General features: G+C 44.0%; 1 long non-coding RNA gene across 4 annotated transcripts in view; it reads right to left on the bottom strand.

Moving 5' to 3' along the window:
* Positions 1-14,582, bottom strand: part of LOC133537263 (uncharacterized) — a 41,567-nt gene extending 26,985 nt beyond the window's left edge. For 2 of the 4 annotated variants that reach the window (XR_009802643.1, XR_009802644.1), the window contains exons 1-3: positions 14,149-14,582; positions 14,009-14,074; positions 12,737-12,870 (exon numbers count right to left, since the gene is read on the bottom strand). This is a non-coding gene — a long non-coding RNA (uncharacterized LOC133537263). The remainder of the gene's footprint in view (positions 1-12,736; positions 12,871-14,008; positions 14,075-14,148) is intronic. The other 2 variants (XR_009802641.1, XR_009802645.1) reach the window with 2 other exon arrangements.
* Between the last annotated feature and the right edge of the window lie 4,821 nt (positions 14,583-19,403).

Raw genomic sequence — 19,403 nt, 5'->3', positions numbered from 1 at the left:
ATGTATGTGATGTACTACATGTCTGCATGTGATGTACAACATGCATGCATGCGATGTACTACATGCATGCATGCGATATACTACATGCATGCATGCGATATACTACATGCATGCATGCTATATACTACATGCATGCATGCGATGTACTACATGTATGTATGTGATGTACTACATGTATGTATGTGATGTACTACACGTATGCATGTGATGTACCACATGTATGCATATGATGTACTACATGTATGCATGTGATGTACTACATGTATGTATGTGATGTACTACATGTATGCATGTGATGTACTACATGTATGCATGTGATGTACTACATGTATGCATGTGATGTACTACATGTATGCATGTGATATTTTACATGTATGCATATGATGTACTACATGTATGCATGTGATGTACTACATGTATGCATGTGATGTACTACATGTATGCATGTGATGTAGTACATGTATGCATGTGATGTAGTACATGTATGCATGTGATGTACTACACGTATGCATGTGATGTACTACACGTATGCATGTGATGTACTACACATACGTATGTGATGTACTACACGTACGTATGTGATGTACTACATGTACGCATGTGATGTACTACACGTACGCATGTGATGTACTACATGTACGTATGTGATGTACTACATGTCTGCATGTGATGTACTACATGCATGCATGTGATGTACTACATGTATGCATGTGATGTACTACATGTATGCATGTGATGTACTACATGTATGTAAGTGATGTACTACATGTATGCATGTGATGTACTACATGCATGCATGTGATGTACTACATGCATGCATGTGATGTACTACATGTATGCATGTGATGTACTACATGCATGCATGTGATGTACTACATGCATGCATGTGATGTACTACATGCATGCATGTGATGTACTACATGCATGCATGTGATGTACTACATGCATGCATGTGATGTACTACATGCATGCATGTGATGTACTACATGCATGCATGTGATGTACTACATGCATGTATGTGATGTACTACATGCATGCATGTGATGTACTACATGCATGCATGTGATGTACTACATGCATGCATGTGATGTACTACATGTATGTATGTGATGTACTACATGTATGCATGTGATGTACTACATGCATGCATGTGATGTACTACATGCATGCATGTGATGTACTACATGCATGCATGTGATGTACTACATGTATGCATGTGATGTACTACATGTACGCATGTGATGTACTACATGTACGCATGTGATGTACTACATGTACGCATGTGATGTACTACATGTACGCATGTGATGTACTACATGTATGCATGTGATGTACTACATGTATGCATGTGATGTACTACATGTATGCATGTGATGTACTACATGTATGCATATGATGTACTACATGTATGTATGTGATGTAGATTAGATTAGATAGTACTTTATTTATTCCGTCAGGAGAGTTCCTTCAGGAAAATTACAATTTTCAGCACAATCCCATTCAAGATCAGACAAACATTACAGGGAGACAGAACAGGATCGCTGACGGGTCTGCCGGCTTCCAGCGCCCCTTACAAAAAAGATGAGATACAGGTAAACAAGGAGGGGGAATAGAGGATTAAAACAGAATAAAATAAAAAAAAATCAGTCTTAGCCTGGGTCCTGGAGAGGGGGTGCAGACTGAGGCCAAGGGAAAAAAAAAACAACTCATAGCCATAATACACATCCCTCTTCCATGTGTGTAAGAGGGAAACATCAAACATCAAAGAACACAGAGGACATTAAAGACATTAAAGCAGCAGATACAACCAGACACTTCTACATACAGCTATGAATAAAAAGTGAAAGAAACATATCCACTGTGGTGGCCTCTGCGGTGTTCCACGCCATCGTCCGCTGGGGAGGAGGGAGCATGGCCAGAGACAGGAGCAGACCCAACAAAGCAACCAAAACAGCCGACTCCACTCTCGGCCAGTGTCCAGTCCGCATGGATGAGCGAGGATACGTCCAAGGTGACTGAGGTGTCCGACACCTGCTCACCCAGTCAAGCCTCTCCGTCCCAGCGCTCAGTGCTAGCTCCGCAGTCCTGTCCCCTCATCCGCATCTCTTCCAGTCCCTCCAAACTCTGCAGTCCTGTCCCCTCATTCGCATCTCTTCCAGTCCCTCCAAACTCTGGAGTCCTGTCCCCTCATCCGCATCTCTTCCAGTCCCTCCAAACTCTGCAGTCCTGTCCCCTCATCCGCATCTCTTCCAGTCCCTCCAAACTCTGCAGTCCTGTCCCCTCATCCGCATCTCCTCCAGTCCCTCCAAACTCCGCAGTCCTGTCCCCTCATCCGCATCTCTTCCAGTCCCTCCAAACTCTGCAGTCCTGTCCCCTCATCCGCATCTCTTCCAGTCCCTCCAAACTCCGCAGTCCTGTCCCCTCATCCGCATCTCTTCCAGTCCCTCCAAACTCTGCAGTCCTGTCCCCTCATCCGCATCTCTTCCAGTCCCTCCAAACTCCGCAGTCCTGTCCCCTCATCCGCATCTCTTCCAGTCCCTCCAAACTCTGCAGTCCTGTCCCCTCATCCGCATCTCTTCCAGTCCCTCCAAACTCTGCAGTCCTGTCCCCTCATTCGCATCTCTTACAGTCCCTCCAAACTCTGGAGTCCTGTCCCCTCATCCGCATCTCTTCCAGTCCCTCCAAACTCTGCAGTCCTGTCCCCTCATCCGCATCTCTTCCAGTCCCTCCAAACTCTGCAGTCCTGTCCCCTCATCCGCATCTCCTCCAGTCCCTCCAAACTCCGCAGTCCTGTCCCCTCATCCGCATCTCTTCCAGTCCCTCCAAACTCTGCAGTCCTGTCCCCTCATCCGCATCTCCTCCAGTCCCTCCAAACTCTGCAGTCCTGTCCCCTCATCCGCATCTCCTCCAGTCCCTCCAAACTCCGCAGTCCTGTCCCCTCATCCGCATCTCTTCCAGTCCCTCCAAACTCCGCAGTCCTGTCCCCTCATCCGCATCTCTTCCAGTCCCTCCAAACTCTGCAGTCCTGTCCCCTCATCCGCATCTCCTCCAGTCCCTCCAAACTCCACAGTCCTGTCCCCTCATCCGCATCTCCGCCAGTCCCTCCAAACTCCGCAGTCCTGTCCCCTCATCCGCATCTCTTCCAGTCCCTCCAAACTCCGCAGTCCTGTCCCCTCATCCGCATCTCTTCCAGTCCCTCCAAACTCCGCAGTCCTGTCCCCTCATCCGCATCTCTTCCAGTCCCTCCAAACTCTGCAGTCCTGTCCCCTCATCCGCATCTCTTCCAGTCCCTCCAAACTCTGCAGTCCTGTCCCCTCATCCGCATCTCTTCCAGTCCCTCCAAACTCTGCAGTCCTGTCCCCTCATCCGCATCTCTTCCAGTCCCTCCAAACTCTGCAGTCCTGTCCCCTCATCCGCATCTCCTCCAGTCCCTCCAAACTCCGCAGTCCTGTCCCCTCATCCGCATCTCTTCCAGTCCCTCCAAACTCTGCAGTCCTGTCCCCTCATCCGCATCTCTTCCAGTCCCTCCAAACTCTGCAGTCCTGTCCCCTCATCCGCATCTCCTCCAGTCCCTCCAAACTCCGCAGTCCTGTCCCCTCATCCGCATCTCCTCCAGTCCCTCCAAACTCCGCAGTCCTGTCCCCTCATCCGCATCTCTTCCAGTCCCTCCAAACTCTGCAGTCCTGTCCCCTCATCCGCATCTCTTCCAGTCCCTCCAAATTCTGCAGTCCTGTCCCCTCATCCGCATCTCCTCCAGTCCCTCCAAACTCTGCAGTCCTGTCCCCTCATCCGCATCTCTTCCAGTCCCTCCAAACTCTGCAGTCATGTCCCCTCATCCGCATCTCTTCCAGTCCCTCCAAACTCCGCAGTCCTGTCCCCTCATCCGCATCTCCTCCAGTCCCTCCAAACTCCGCAGTCCTGTCCCCTCATCCGCATCTCCTCCAGTCCCTCCAAACTCTGCAGTCCTGTCCCCTCATCCGCATCTCTTCCAGTCCCTCCAAACTCTGCAGTCATGTCCCCTCATCCGCATCTCTTCCAGTCCCTCCAAACTCCGCAGTCCTGTCCCCTCATCCGCATCTCCTCCAGTCCCTCCAAACTCCGCAGTCCTGTCCCCTCATCCGCATCTCCTCCAGTCCCTCCAAACTCCGCAGTCCTGTACCCTCATCCGCATCTCTTCCAGTCCCTCCAAACTCCGCAGTCCTGTCCCCTCATCCGCATCTCCTCCAGTCCCTCCAAACTCCGCAGTCCTGTCCCCTCATCCGCATCTCTTCCAGTCCCTCCAAACTCTGCAGTCCTGTCCCCTCATCCGCATCTCTTCCAGTCCCTCCAAACTCTGCAGTCCTGTCCCCTCATCCGCATCTCCTCCAGTCCCTCCAAACTCCGCAGTCCTGTCCCCTCATCCGCATCTCTTCCAGTCCCTCCAAACTCTGCAGTCCTGTCCCCTCATCCGCATCTCTTCCAGTCCCTCCAAACTCTGCAGTCCTGTCCCCTCATCCGCATCTCCTCCAGTCCCTCCAAACTCCGCAGTCCTGTCCCCTCATCCGCATCTCCTCCAGTCCCTCCAAACTCTGCAGTCCTGTCCCCTCATCCGCATCTCTTCCAGTCCCTCCAAACTCTGCAGTCCTGTCCCCTCATCCGCATCTCCGCCAGTCCCTCCAAACAGACTCCGGTGTGGCAGAGACCCTGCAGCTGGTCTTCATGGCCAAAAGGCTCCCGGGAGGCAGATCCAGAAGTCCACAAAAAAAGCACCACAGAGGTCACGAAAGTGCCACCCCTTGTCACACAGTCCCAAAGGGTCCCGGACCAAAATGCAAAAAAATATAATAAGACATGAAAACAAGAGGGAAACACAAAAGGATGACACAAGAGCACAGAGCTCCTGTCTACAGCAGCCACTACAGCAGCGCCATCTTGGAAAAAAAAAAAAAAATGTACTACATGTATGTATGTGATGTACTACATGTACGTATGTGATGTACTACATGTACGTATGTGATGTACTACATGTACGCATGTGATGTACTACATGTACGCATGTGATGTACTACATGTACGCATGCGATGTACTACATGTACGCATGCGATGTACTACATGTATGCATGCGATGTACTACATGTATGCATGCGATCTACTACATGTATGCATGCGATGTACTACATGTATGCATGCGATGTACTACATGTATGTATGCGATGTACTACATGTATGCATGCGATGTACTACATGTATGCATGCGATGTACTACATGTATGTATGCGATGTACTACATGTATGCATGCGATGTACTACATGTATGTATGTTATGTACTACATGTATGCATATGATATTTTACATGTATGCATATATTTTACATGTATGCATATGATGTACTACATGTATGTATGCGATGTACTACATGTATGTATGCGATGTACTACATGTATGTATGCGATGTACTACATGTATGTATGTGATGTACTACATGTATGCATATGATATTTTACATGTATGCATATATTTTACATGTATGCATATGATGTACTACATGTATGTATGCGATGTACTACATGTATGTATGCGATGTACTACATGTATGTATGCGATGTACTACATGTATGTATGCGATGTACTACATGTATGTATGCGATGTACTACATGTATGTATGCGATGTACTACATGTATGCATGCGATGTACTACATGTATGTATGTGATGTACTACATGTATGCATGTGATGTACTACATGTATGCATGTGATATACTACATGTATGCATATGATATACTACATGTATGCATATGATATACTACATGTATGTATATGATATACTACATGTATGCATATGATGTACTACATGTGATGTACTACATGTATGCATATGATATACTACATGTATGCATGTGATGTACTACATGTATGCATGTGATGTACTACATGTATGCATGTGATGTACTACATGTATGCATGTGATGTACTACATGTATGCATGTGATGTACTACATGTATGCATGTGATGTACTACATGTATGCATGTGATGTACTACATGTATGCATGTGATGTACTACATGTATGTATGTATGTGATGTACTACATGTATGCATATGATATACTACATGTATGCATATGATGTACTACATGTGATGTACTACATGTATGCATATGATGTACTACATGCATGCATGTGATGTACTACATGTATGCATGTGATGTACTACATGTATGCATGTGATGTACTACATGTATGCATGTGATGTACTACATGTATGCATGTGATGTACTACATGTATGCATGTGATGTACTACATGTATGTATGTGATGTACTACATGTATGTATGTGATGTACTACATGTATGTATGTGATGTACTACATGTATGCATGTGATGTACTACATGTATGCATGTGATGTACTACATGTATGCATGTGATGTACTACATGTATGCATGTGATGTACTACATGTATGCATGTGATGTACTACATGTATGCATGTGATGTACTACATGTATTTATGTGATGTACTACATGTATGTATGTGATGTACTACATGTATGTAAGTGATGTACTACATGTATGTGATGTACTACATGTATGCATGTGATGTACTACATGTATGCATGTGATGTACTACATGCATGTATGTGATGTACAACATGTATGTATGTGATGCACTACATGTATGCATGTGATGTACTACATGTAAGTACAGTGGGGCAAAAAAGTATTTAGTCAGCCACCAATTGTGCAAGTTCTCCCACTTCAAATGATGACAGAGGTCTGTCATTTTCATCATAGGTACACTTCAACTGTGAGAGACAGAATGTGGAAAAAAAATCCAGAAATTTTAAAGAATTTATTTGTAAATGATGGTGGAAAATAAGTATTTAGTCAAGCATTCAAAGCTCTCACTGATGGAAGGAGGTTTTGGCTCCAAATCTCACGATACATGGCCCCATTCATTCTTTCCTTAACACGGATCAATCGTCCTGTCCCCTTAGCAGAAAAACAGCCCCAAAGCATGATGTTTCCACCCCCATGCTTCACAGTAGGTATGGTGTTCTTGGGATGCAACTCTGTATTCTTCTTCCTCCAAACACCACCAGTTGAGTTTATACCAAACAGAGGATAGGGAGAATGTCATGTGGTCAGATGAAACCGAAATAGAACTTTTTGGTCCCACTTCATCGGTCTCTCACAGTTGAAGTGTACCTATGATGAAAATGACAGAACTCTGTCATCATTTGAAGTGGGAGAACTTGCACAATCGCTGGCTGACTAAATACTTTTTTGCCCCACTGTATATGACTGGTCCAAGGGCCTGAAGGTCACTTACAAGAGGGCAAACGTGGAGTACTGGTCCAAGGGCCTGAGGGAGTTGGAGGTCACTTACATGAGGACAAAGATGGAGGACTGGTCCAAGGGCCTGAGGTGACTGGAGGTCAGTCACATGAGGGCGAGGATGGAGGACTGGTCCAAGGGCCTGAGGTGGCTGAAGGTCACTTACATGAGGGCGAGGATGGAGGACTGGTCCAAGGGCCTGAGGTGGCTGGAGGTCAGTCACATGAGGGCAAAGGTGGAGGACTGGTCCAAGGGCCTGAGGTGGCTGAAGGTCACTTACATGAGGGCGAGGATGGAGGACTGGTCCAAGGGCCTGAGGTGGCTGGAGGTCAGTCACATGAGGGCAAAGGTGGAGGACTGGTCAAAGGGCCTGAGGTGGCTGGGGGTTGTCACATGAGGGCGAGGATGGAGGACTGGTCCAAGGGCCATAGGTGACTGGAGGTCAGTCACATGAGGGCGAGGATGGAGGACTGGTCCAAGGGCCTGAGGTGGCTGAAGGTCACTTACATGAGGGCGAGGATGGAGGACTGGTCCAAGGGCCTGAGGTGGCTGGAGGTCAGTCACATGAGGGCAAAGGTGGAGGACTGGTCCAAGGGCCTGAGGTGGATGGAGGGCAGTCACATGAGGGCGAGGATGGAGGACTGGTCCAAGGGCCTGAGGTGGATGGAGGTCAGTCACATGAGGGCGAGGATGGAGGACTGGTCCAAGGGCCAAAGGTGACTGGAGGTCAGTCACATGAGGGCGAGGATGGAGGACTGGTCCAAGGGCCTGAGGTGGCTGGGGGTTGTCACATGAGGGCGAGGATGGAGGACTGGTCCAAGGGCCATAGGTGACTGGAGGTCAGTCACATGAGGGCGAGGATGGAGGACTGGTCCGAGGGCCTGAGGTGGCTGAAGGTCACTTACATGAGGGCGAGGATGGAGGACTGGTCCAAGGGCCTGAGGTGGCTGGAGGTCAGTCACATGAGGGCAAAGGTGGAGGACTGGTCCAAGGGCCTGAGGTGGATGGAGGGCAGTCACATGAGGGCGAGGATGGAGGACTGGTCCAAGGGCTTGAGGTGGATGGAGGTCAGTCACATGAGGGCGAGGATGGAGGACTGGTCCAAGGGCCAAAGGTGACTGGAGGTCAGTCACATGAGGGCGAGGATGGAGGACTGGTCCAAGGGCCTGAGGTGGCTGGGGGTTGTCACATGAGGGCGAGGATGGAGGACTGGTCCAAGGGCCATAGGTGACTGGAGGTCAGTCACATGAGGGCGAGGATGGAGGACTGGTCCAAGGGCCTGAGGTGGCTGAAGGTCACTTACATGAGGGCGAGGATGGAGGACTGGTCCAAGGGCCTGAGGTGGCTGAAGGTCACTTACATGAGGACAAAGATGGAGGACTGGTCCAAGGGCCATAGGTGACTGGAGGTCAGTCACATGAGGGCGAGGATGGAGGACTGGTCCAAGGGCCTGAGGTGGCTGAAGGTCACTTACATGAGGGTGAGGATGGAGGACTGGTCCAAGGGCCTGAGGTGGCTGGAGGTCAGTCACATGAGGGCAAAGGTGGAGGACTGGTCCAAGGGCCTGAGGTGGATGGAGGTCAGTCACATGAGGGCGAGGATGGAGGACTGGTCCAAGGGCCAAAGGTGACTGGAGGTCAGTCACATGAGGGCGAGGATGGAGGACTGGTCCAAGGGCCTGAGGTGGCTGGGGGTTGTCACATGAGGGCGAGGATGGAGGACTGGTCCAAGGGCCATAGGTGACTGGAGGTCAGTCACATGAGGGCGAGGATGGAGGACTGGTCCAAGGGCCTGAGGTGACTGAAGGTCACTTACATGAGGGCGAGGATGGAGGACTGGTCCAAGGGCCTGAAGTGGGTGGGGGTTGTCACATGAGGGCGAGGATGGAGGACTGGTCCAAGGGCCTGAGGTGACTGAAGGTCACTTACATGAGGGCGAGGATGGAGGACTGGTCCAAGGGCCTGAAGTGGCTGCTTTTAACATCCACACCAGCAACTCCACAACCAATCCATGAAAATGGAGTAATAATTATACAAGACTGTTTATTTAATGGGAAAATCAGGACTTTGCAACAGAATAATTCCCTTTTATTAAAAGTTGCATTATATTGCTTTTTTGAAAAATATATAATTCTAAATTAGTGTCGGAGATGCAACAAAGGCTTATTGGAATTATGTTGGCCCAAATCAAGCTGATGCTGAAATTTAAAGAGGTATTTCCAAGGAGCCCTAATGGAACTAGGGTTGTACGGTGTACCTGTACTAGTATAGTCCCGTGATACTCATCAGTCATATTCAGTACTATACCACCCATGAAAATCACCTGTCCCCAACTCTGCTTTTTTTTTTACAGGCATGACAGTGCATCATTGTCACATTGCTGGTTTTACAGGCAGGGGAGCATGTTCGGCAGTGCGCGCACACCGAGTACGGCCACATTTTGTTGTAAAAAGTCAAGATAAAGGTGAAGTTATAACACTGAAACACCCTCGGGAAGAGCTGCTTTAAACACATGACTAGCTTACTAGCTAGCAGCTAAAGTCCAGTGTTTTAACTACTTCTAAATCACTAATCCTGGTCTCCATGGCAACAAATACCATGGGTGGATCGACACCTTATCCACTGTAATGATACCAAGTACAAGAGCGCATCTAGTCGATACTATTATGATTACATCGATATTATTTTAACATCACAAAATGTTTATTATTTTTTTAAATGTATTTATATGATTTATATAAAGTCAGTAAATATGTCTCTGGACACATGAGGACTTTGAATATGACCAATGTATGATCCTGTAACTACTTGGTATCGGATCGATACTTAAAAGTGTGGTATCATCCAAAACTAATGTCAAGTATCAAAGAAGAGAAGAATAAGTGATTATTACATTTGAACAGAAGTGTAGATAGAACATGTTAAAAGAGAAAGCAAGCAGATATTAACAGTAAATGAACAAGTGGATTAATAATCCATTTTTACAGTTTGTCCCTCATAATGTGTATAAAATAATAGGTGTATAAATGACACAATATGTTACTGCAGACTAATTAGGAGTCTTTGTTTACTTACTACTAAAAGACAAGTTGTCTAGTATGTTCAACATTTTATTGAAGGACTAAATGACAATAATAAACATATGTTTCATATACACTTACATTTTTTGTTCAAATAAAGCCAATAACGACATTTTTGTGGTCCCCTTTATTGAGAGAAGTATTGGTATTGGGACAACACTGACACACACACACACACACACACACACACACACACACACACAGTGGCAGAAATGTAAATGGGCACCTATATATATCCAAACCTTGTGTTGTTAAAAGGAAAGGCCATGTAACACACTGGTAAAAATGCCTGTTACATTTCTAACTTCATAATTATTCACAAAAAACACCATAGTTTGTCAGTGTGAAGATGAAATATCTTGTCTTTGCAGTCTATTCAATTGAATATAAGTTGAAAAGGATTTGTTGTATTCTCTTTTTATTTAGCATTTACACAAGGTGACAACTTCACTGCTTTCAGGTTTTTTGTCTACGCTAGTTGTTTTTTTTAAAGTGCATTACTGTATATTGAAAAACACACAGTTATTATTTTTATAGTTACAGTAAGTCCTGCTAGTGAGCTGTCTGTATTTTAGCATAATGTATTTTTTTTGTGGTGTAAATTCATTTTATTATTCAGTTTTTCCTGGATGTCGAGCACACACTGGATTGTTGGTAGACTCACACAAAGTAAACACGACTGCATGAGTTTGCAGGTGAGGCGTGACTTTGGGGACTCACTCCAAACAAGTTGAGCTTCTTCTTTTGTGTTGGTGTTAGTCCCACAGTAAAGTGGAGGTGAGGCCAGCAGCTGCCTGAAGAGAAGTGAGCCAGGTCAGGCCCACACGCTGCTGATGTGGCTCACAGAGTCACAGGAGACTTCTGCTTCCACTGCACAGGATGTGAACTGTTTCCTGACAGCTTTTTGCACTAAAGTTCCCGGAATTGTTGCGGAAGGTCAATTTTAGGGCGTTTTTATTTTAAACCCCAAAATCAGTGAAGTTGTCACCTTGTGTAAATGCTAAATAAAAAGAGAATACAACAAATCCTTTTCAACTTATATTCAATTGAATAGACTGCAAAGACAAGATATTTCATCTTCACACTGACAAACTTTGGGTTTTGTCACTGACACTATATGTAAACTTTTGATTGCAACTGTAATATATATATATCCATCCATCCATCATCTTCCGCTTATCCGAGGTCGGGTCGCGGGGGCAGCAGCTAGGCAGGGAAGCCCAGACTTCCCTATCTCCAGCCACTTCGTCTAGCTCTTCCCGGGGGATCCCGAGGCGTTCCCAGGCCAGCCGGGAGACATAGTCTTCCCAACGTGTCCTGGGTCTTCCCCGTGGCCTCCTACCAGCTGGACGTGCCCTAAACACATCCCTAGGGAGGCGTTCGGGTGGCATCCTGACCAGATGCCCGAACCACCTCATCTGGCTCCTCTCGATGTGGAGGAGCAGCGGCTTTACATTGAGCTCCTCCCGGATGGCAGAGCTTCTCACCCTATCTCTAAGGGAGAGCCCCGCCACCCGGCGGAGGAAACTCATTTCGGCCGCTTGTACCCATGATCTTATCCTTTCGGTCATGACCCAAAGCTCATGACCATAGGTGAGGATGGGAACGTAGATCGACCGGTAAATTGAGAGCTTTGCCTTCCGGCTCAGCTCCTTCTTCACCACAACGGATCGATACAACGTCCGCATTACTGAAGACGCCGCACCGATCCGCCTGTCGATCTCACGATCCACTCTTCCCCCATATATATATATATATATATATATATATATATATATATATATATATATATATATATGTATATATATATATATATATATATATATATATATATATATATATATATATATATATATATATATATATATATATATATATGTAGCCTGTATGTTACTTTAGTAAAGCACTGTACAAGTACTAAGTAAACAATGAATTATATAACTGGGCTAGATCAGAAGAAACTAAATTCAACTCTAGGATGGAGAATCATGAGGACTGAACACAGGATTTAAGTTTAAATGGTACCAAATTATATTAAAGAGTTATAGGAAAAATAAACAACATGTAAATTGGAATGGCCATTCACATTTTCAACATAAATGACAGAACGTTCAATATTTACAATGTGATACAGTACTTGTTTTTACCAAAGATGGTATAAGCACAATACGAAAGTTCATTAAACGACCCCGCAAAGTCCACGTTGTGGAGGCAGCGTCCAGAGGGGTTTTAGTGAAGTTAACAAGGTAAATGTGAAGGTTCAGGAGGACAGAAATGAACACGTTGCGTTATGGAAACCAAAGGGAAAAAAAACAGAGCGGCTGCTGAGGAGCCTCCTACCTGCCCGGGGCTCGGTTGGATGGATTCAGTTGGGTTGGTTCAGTTCCAGGCATCAAGCTTCAGACTGTAGCTCGCCATCCAACATGTCCTGTACAACAAGGGCAGGACCAGTCTACCTCGCCATCCAACATGTCCTGTACAACAAGGGCAGGACCAGGCAATTTTACAGTGCGCGCACACAAAATACATTCAGATACCAACTACTAAATAATACTACTGTATTCAAATAGCAAGTATAATTCTTAATATTGTAGAATAAATAATTCATGAATCCAATTAGAATAAATATAATAATTCCATCCATCCATTTTCTACCGCTTATTCCCTTTCGGGGTCACGGGGGGCGCTGGCGCCTATCTCAGCTACAATCGGGCGGAAGGCGGGGTACACCCTGGACAAGTCGCCACCTCATCGCAGGGCCAACACAGATAGACAGACAACATTCACACTCACATTCACACACTAGGGACCATTTAGTGTTGCCAATCAACCTATCCCCAGATGCATGTCTTTGGAGGTGGGAGGAAGCCGGAGTAATTGTTATATCAAAATATTAATTCTCTAATAATATCTAAATGTAGCCATTTCATCCACAAATAAGGTGCAAAGCAGACAGTGGTTGACTGGACTGCATCATAAAATACATTAGATGCATAACATTGACAAGCATCAAACAATTAACACAAGCCAGCAACAAATCAGACAATTGTTGACAGTGCTAAGGTTTCATTCAGTTGACTATATTCAGTTAAAAACAGACATAGAAGTAGATGCTAACACAGGGGTAGGGAACCTTTTTGGCTAAAAGCCAAATATTTTTAAAAGTATTTCCGTGAGAGCCATATATTTTATTTTTTTTTTTAACACTGAATACAACTATATGCATGCATTTTTAAGAAAGACCAACATTTTTTGAGTATATTAAGTCTCTTATTCATTTTAATAACATTGTTATTCTGAGGCTAACCAACAATAAATAAAACACTTTTTACCATTAATGCAACTTCTTGAACAGGTGCGGTAGAAACCGGATGGATGGATGAAAATGCATGAGAATATTTTATATTTTGAATGTTATTTTTGACACTGTGATTACCAGCGGAATTATTCATTACTTATCGTGTTAAGCAATGTCAGCTCAGATTTATCTGAGAGCCAGAAGCAGTCATGAAAAGAGCCACATCTGGCTCTAGAGCCATAGGTTCCCTACCCCTGTGCTAACAGCTCCATTCAAAATGAATGTAGCGGCTAAGCTACACAGATGCAACTCACTAATTCCGCAGATAAATCACACTTAAACACTCTCGCATGACGACCCACGGCTTCAGTAGTTGGCTCCTGCAGTTCGACATGATTACATTTCAGTCAAAAGGCTTAGTTACAAATAAAAGCGTCAAAACAGAGTCACATACCTGCAGCAATGTGTCCAGCTAGCTCTTCCTGGAAGCAGCCCACTACCGGATTTGATGTTTCCCGCGATAGGTCACGTGACCACGCGACGTACTGACGCATGAGGTCATGTGACCGCGTGACGTAATGACGCACGAAGTCATGTGACCGCGTGACGTAATGACGCAGGCGAGACAGCTAAGACAACGAAAATAGGATATTTAATTGGGATTTGAAAGGTTATTTAAATAGAAAGGATATTTAAGTAAAATGATATTTAAATAGAAAGATATTTAATTACAAAGAATATTCAAATGGGGTTTTGAAAGGATATTTAAATAAAATGATATTTAAATAGGTAGATTTAATTAGAAAGAATATTCAATGGGGTTTTGTCACCCAGGTCACATATACATACATACATACATATATACATATATATATATATACATATATATATACATACATACATACATATATATATATACATACATATATATATATATACATACATATATATATATATATATATATATATATATATATATATATGTACATACATACGTATATATATATATATATATATATATGTATATATATATATATATATGTATATATGTATGTATATATATATATATATATGTCTTGACTGGATTATCCAGAGAATAGTGCTCGATACCGTGGTAGAGCGCAATATGTAGGTGTGGGAAAAAATCACAAGACTACTTCATCTCTACAGATCTGTTTCATGAGGGGTTCCCTCAATCATCAGGAGATTTTTCCCACACCTACATATATATATATATATATATATATATATATATATATATATATTTATATATATATACATACATACGTATATATATATATATATATATATATATATATATATATATATATATATATATATATATATATATATATATATATATATATATATATATATATATATATATATATATAGGGGCAGTATAGCTGGCATGAGGAAAAGGAGCACATAGGGCCGTGGTGGTCAGGTACAAGTTGGATGATGGCATGAGGAACATGAGCACATGAGGGAGGGTGAGAAGGTCATGGATGTCAGGGCTTGTTATGTGGAATGCAGAGGTTGCCGTGGTGACAGCAGGGCAAGGACATGGGTGGTGGGGAGCGGTCACATGACCCAGCATCAGACCCCGGAGGAAGATGCCACCAAGCCTCCTCCGACCACACTTGCTCCATGACCGCGGGGGTGGGGGGAACAAATGAGAACAAGATAAGACTGAAGGCCAAAATGCAGCTTTTCTCTACATAAATACACACAAAGCATCTTCAATCACACTCTTGGCTTTACACTGACAAACATTACACAGCAGGAACAAGAATGGTGAAGATGTGACTAATCAAAGTCTATGAGCACAAACTGATGAGGTCTAGGACTTTCAAAAGTCCAGCTGCTGTCCACTCAAAGTCCCGAGAGTTCAAAGACCTGATCAATGACCACCTTCAGAGACTATCATCAAGTCAAGACTATTGTGTTACTAAATAGACCAATTTTATTCAACAGACAGCAAGAAAACAGACCATCCATCCATCCATCTTCTTCCGCTTATACATGGTTGGGGTGCGGGGGCAGCAGCCTAAGCAGGAAAGCTCAGACTCACCGCTCCCCAACCACTTGGTCCAGCTCCTCCCGGGGGATCCCGAGGCGTTCCCAAGCCAGCCGGGAGACATAGTCTTCCCAAGGTGTCCTGGGTCTTCACTGTGGCCTCCTACGGGTTAGACGTGCCCTAAACACCTCCTTAGGGAGGCGTTCGGGAATCATTTTGGTGATTTAACCCCCAATTCCAAGCCTTGATGCTGAGTGCCAAGCAGGGAGGTAATGGCTCCCATTTTTATAGTCTTTGGTATGACTCGGCCGGGGTTTGACTTTGTTTCTCTTCCATGTGAAAAAGTGGAGGTTGTCATCACTACTCTCTGATCCCATCGTCACAATCATACCAACTAATATTCTTGTCTTCATGAAAGAAAGGAATGTTAAATATGTTTGTAATATCATGAAACACATTTAACTTGTTCACCTCTCTTTCATAACTAAATGAATATAAAGGATATATTCATGAATGAGGTAGGTTCCCACCACTTGGTCCGTTGCAAAGTAGCTGGCCTGCACCCTCGCACTAAAATGTTGATATCGTGATATACATGGCAGACTTGTGCGATAACGATAAATATCACAGTATATCATTTGGTATGTGAATGATAATAAAACTATTTTAACACAGATTACAAAGACTCTCCATTTGGCTGCTGACTTTAGCACTTTGGTCAAAACTATTATTCATCTATTTGTTATTTTCTCTTCATATCAGTAAGTGTGTTAAATCTGTTCAAATGTAATAAGCACTTATTTTTCTGCTGTCTTGCTACATTACATTAGTCTTGGACGATACTACAGATTTGGGTATGTACCCAATACCAAGTAGTTACAGGTCATACCGATGCTGATAATGATCATTCAGATTATAAGATGAATGAATGATTGAATTTTTGATCACCATTATAATCAGACAAAAAACAAGCATGGCGGTTTAACAATATTATGAAATATTACCTGTGACCAGGTACTCATTACCTAAGTTTGCAAACTTAGAGAGAAGAAAATATCAATCTAACCACTGTAGTATCAACAATGTACTAACACTATTCTTAGTATCATTATTGTCAATATTTGCATCAAGCCATCCAGCTTTGTTGACATTTAAAGTGGAGGAAGTTTTCAAAAAATGGAGCTACAACGCTGCACTTGTTGTTTCATATGTTGGCCAATAACACCAGAAATGTGTCCAGTGAAAAAGCGTCCGACCGGAACTCTCTAATAACTAAAGTTCCTTGGGTGAATAATGTAAAGTCACCACACCGCTATGTTTTAGTGCTTTCATGGTGAGTTTACTGACAGATATAAGTAAGAACTTGACACTACTTTATATTAGAAATGGCAACAGTGGAGGATGAATGTCACATAAGAAGGTAGAGAAAAAGAAGAAGCTTATCCACTATGTTGTTGACATTGACTACAAAAGCGGACTTGCCCAAATTTTCAGGACTTATGCAGATCCCGAATACAGATCAGCAGGTACCAGAAGGTAAGAAAAGTTGCTTTTGCATAATATTGTGAAACAAAACGTCAGATAATATGTCTTACTTTATACACACAACATAATAATACTCCTATGTTGAAGCACACTACAATCCATCAAGCGGTGTGGCTTCATAGAATCCAAAGTCCTACTAAAACATTTTGATGGATTTGACGAGAGTTCTATATTTTCAATTGAACATACAAAATGTTGGTGTTGTTTACTTGAGTCATATTGTAGTGTACACGTATCTCTTATGTGTGACTGCCATCTACTGTTCACACTTATCATTTCACCATGTACCAAATAAAATAGCATTGAGATCGGTAAGCACAGCCAAAATGATTCCGTACATTAGGCGCACCGCTGTCGAGCTTTGAGAAAATTAAAGGATTTTAAGTGTGCCTTAATAGTCCAGAAAACAGGGTAGATGACTTCTATCACATATCACATATCTATATTGTGCAACCCTTGCTAGCATGCCTATTTTTTTCCCACCCTTTACCCTCAAATATGACAAATTGTTGTTTGGAATATTGCAAAATCCGGCAAACAAAGACTGTGACCATACTATTCTGTTGTCCTTTGTGTCCCCCAGAGATAAGAGTGGCAACACATCAGGGTGTGTGTCTCATTACACACCAAACATCAACTCCCAGTCAATTACCAGCGAGTGTTCCAAAATGGTGTGTGTTGACACAAATAGCAGACTCTAAACGTACATGTCAAGTGAAGGCATCACGTGAAGACTCCTAAAGTAGGCCTTGCACGCGACAGGACTACATAAACTACCAGGAACTATTCCAAACCATGAGTCCTGTGGCAGGAAGTCAAACCACACCCAAAACCTCAGGAAGTCAGTGGAGTCTGAAGGCATTTATGAAAGACTTTTCAAACTTGGCCCGATGACTTCAAGTCCTGCAGACACTGCAAGTTTACCATGCATCTTATTAACAAATTCAAAATGGGACGGTAGGTAAATTACAAAAGGAGTCCTTCAGCATTCTCCCTGACTCTAGAGAACAAAGGTATTATTCCACTTGGGGATGTTGCAAGTCCTGTCAGACGGGATTCTTTGGCCTACTTTCTGTTTCCGATCGGGCTCTGGTGCAATCGAAGAATGGTCACGACGTCTTGCAAAACAACGGGGAGGACAGGCCGACCCTTTTCTCAACCGGACTTCCGAGAACTCTCAGAGAGATCTTAAACTTGGTTTCCATAAAGGACAAGTCAGGCCGTGAATGCAAGCAAAAGCACGGACATTAAAAACATTGATGTCACATCCAAACAATCTTCCCTTCACGGGCACCACCAGCAAGAAGACATGTCCAGGCATTACAGTGCTCGGAATGTCCGGAATGGAAAGAATTTGGGGGCATTCCCAATCTGTGCAGGGTAAGGCTGGGAGGGAGAAGGCCACTCCCTGCTTCACAGAAGGAGCTGACTGGGGTGATCAGCTCAAACAGACTGTGCCTTGTCAGGGTCAACAAGTATTTGCCTCTTCAGGGGGGAAAGGCTGCATAAACTCAGGAAGGCCAAAATTTTTCTGGAAAGGATGCACCCTTTTCTCAAAATACCGGCCTAAGGCAGTGGTGTCAAATCCACGGCCCACAGCCGGATCAGTGTACCAAGTAAAAACTGCTGTTCTAAACCTGTCACCATAGCAATTCTGTTAGACAAACCAACACTTTGATGTACGCTTTTGTAAACCAAACAAGAGGTACACAGTAACTGCGGCTCCTCCTCCTGGACCCGCATGAAACTTAAAACCTGCTCTTTTAGGTCTTCGAACACATCGTCATTCGATATTCAAATGTTATGCTCCTTCAGGGATTCAATTTCACTTTTTATCTGAGTTCTTGGAGTACGTACCCTCTATTAAAAACTGGTTGTCCTCAAAATTTCCTCCAGATAAATTCAAACAAAAAAGAAACTGATAAATGCTCCTGATAAAAAGATGACAAAGTCCCTTGGTGCTCTGGGTGCAACTGTTTCAAGCAGCCTCCGAAACCTTGGCCTTGTGTTGGATCAGGCCAAATCTTTGAAGGGTCTCTGTTGTCAACTGACCAAAAACTGTTGACTTGTGTTGGATCAGGCCAAATCTTTGGAGGGACTCTGTTGTCAACTGACCAAAAACTGTTGACTTGTGTTGGATCAGG

Source organism: Nerophis ophidion, linkage group LG18 (genome assembly GCF_033978795.1).
Source record: "Nerophis ophidion isolate RoL-2023_Sa linkage group LG18, RoL_Noph_v1.0, whole genome shotgun sequence".
NCBI lineage: Eukaryota > Metazoa > Chordata > Actinopteri > Syngnathiformes > Syngnathidae > Nerophis > Nerophis ophidion.
The sequence above is the reverse complement of the archived record's forward strand: the minus strand, read 5'-3'. Positions and strand labels throughout refer to the sequence as shown.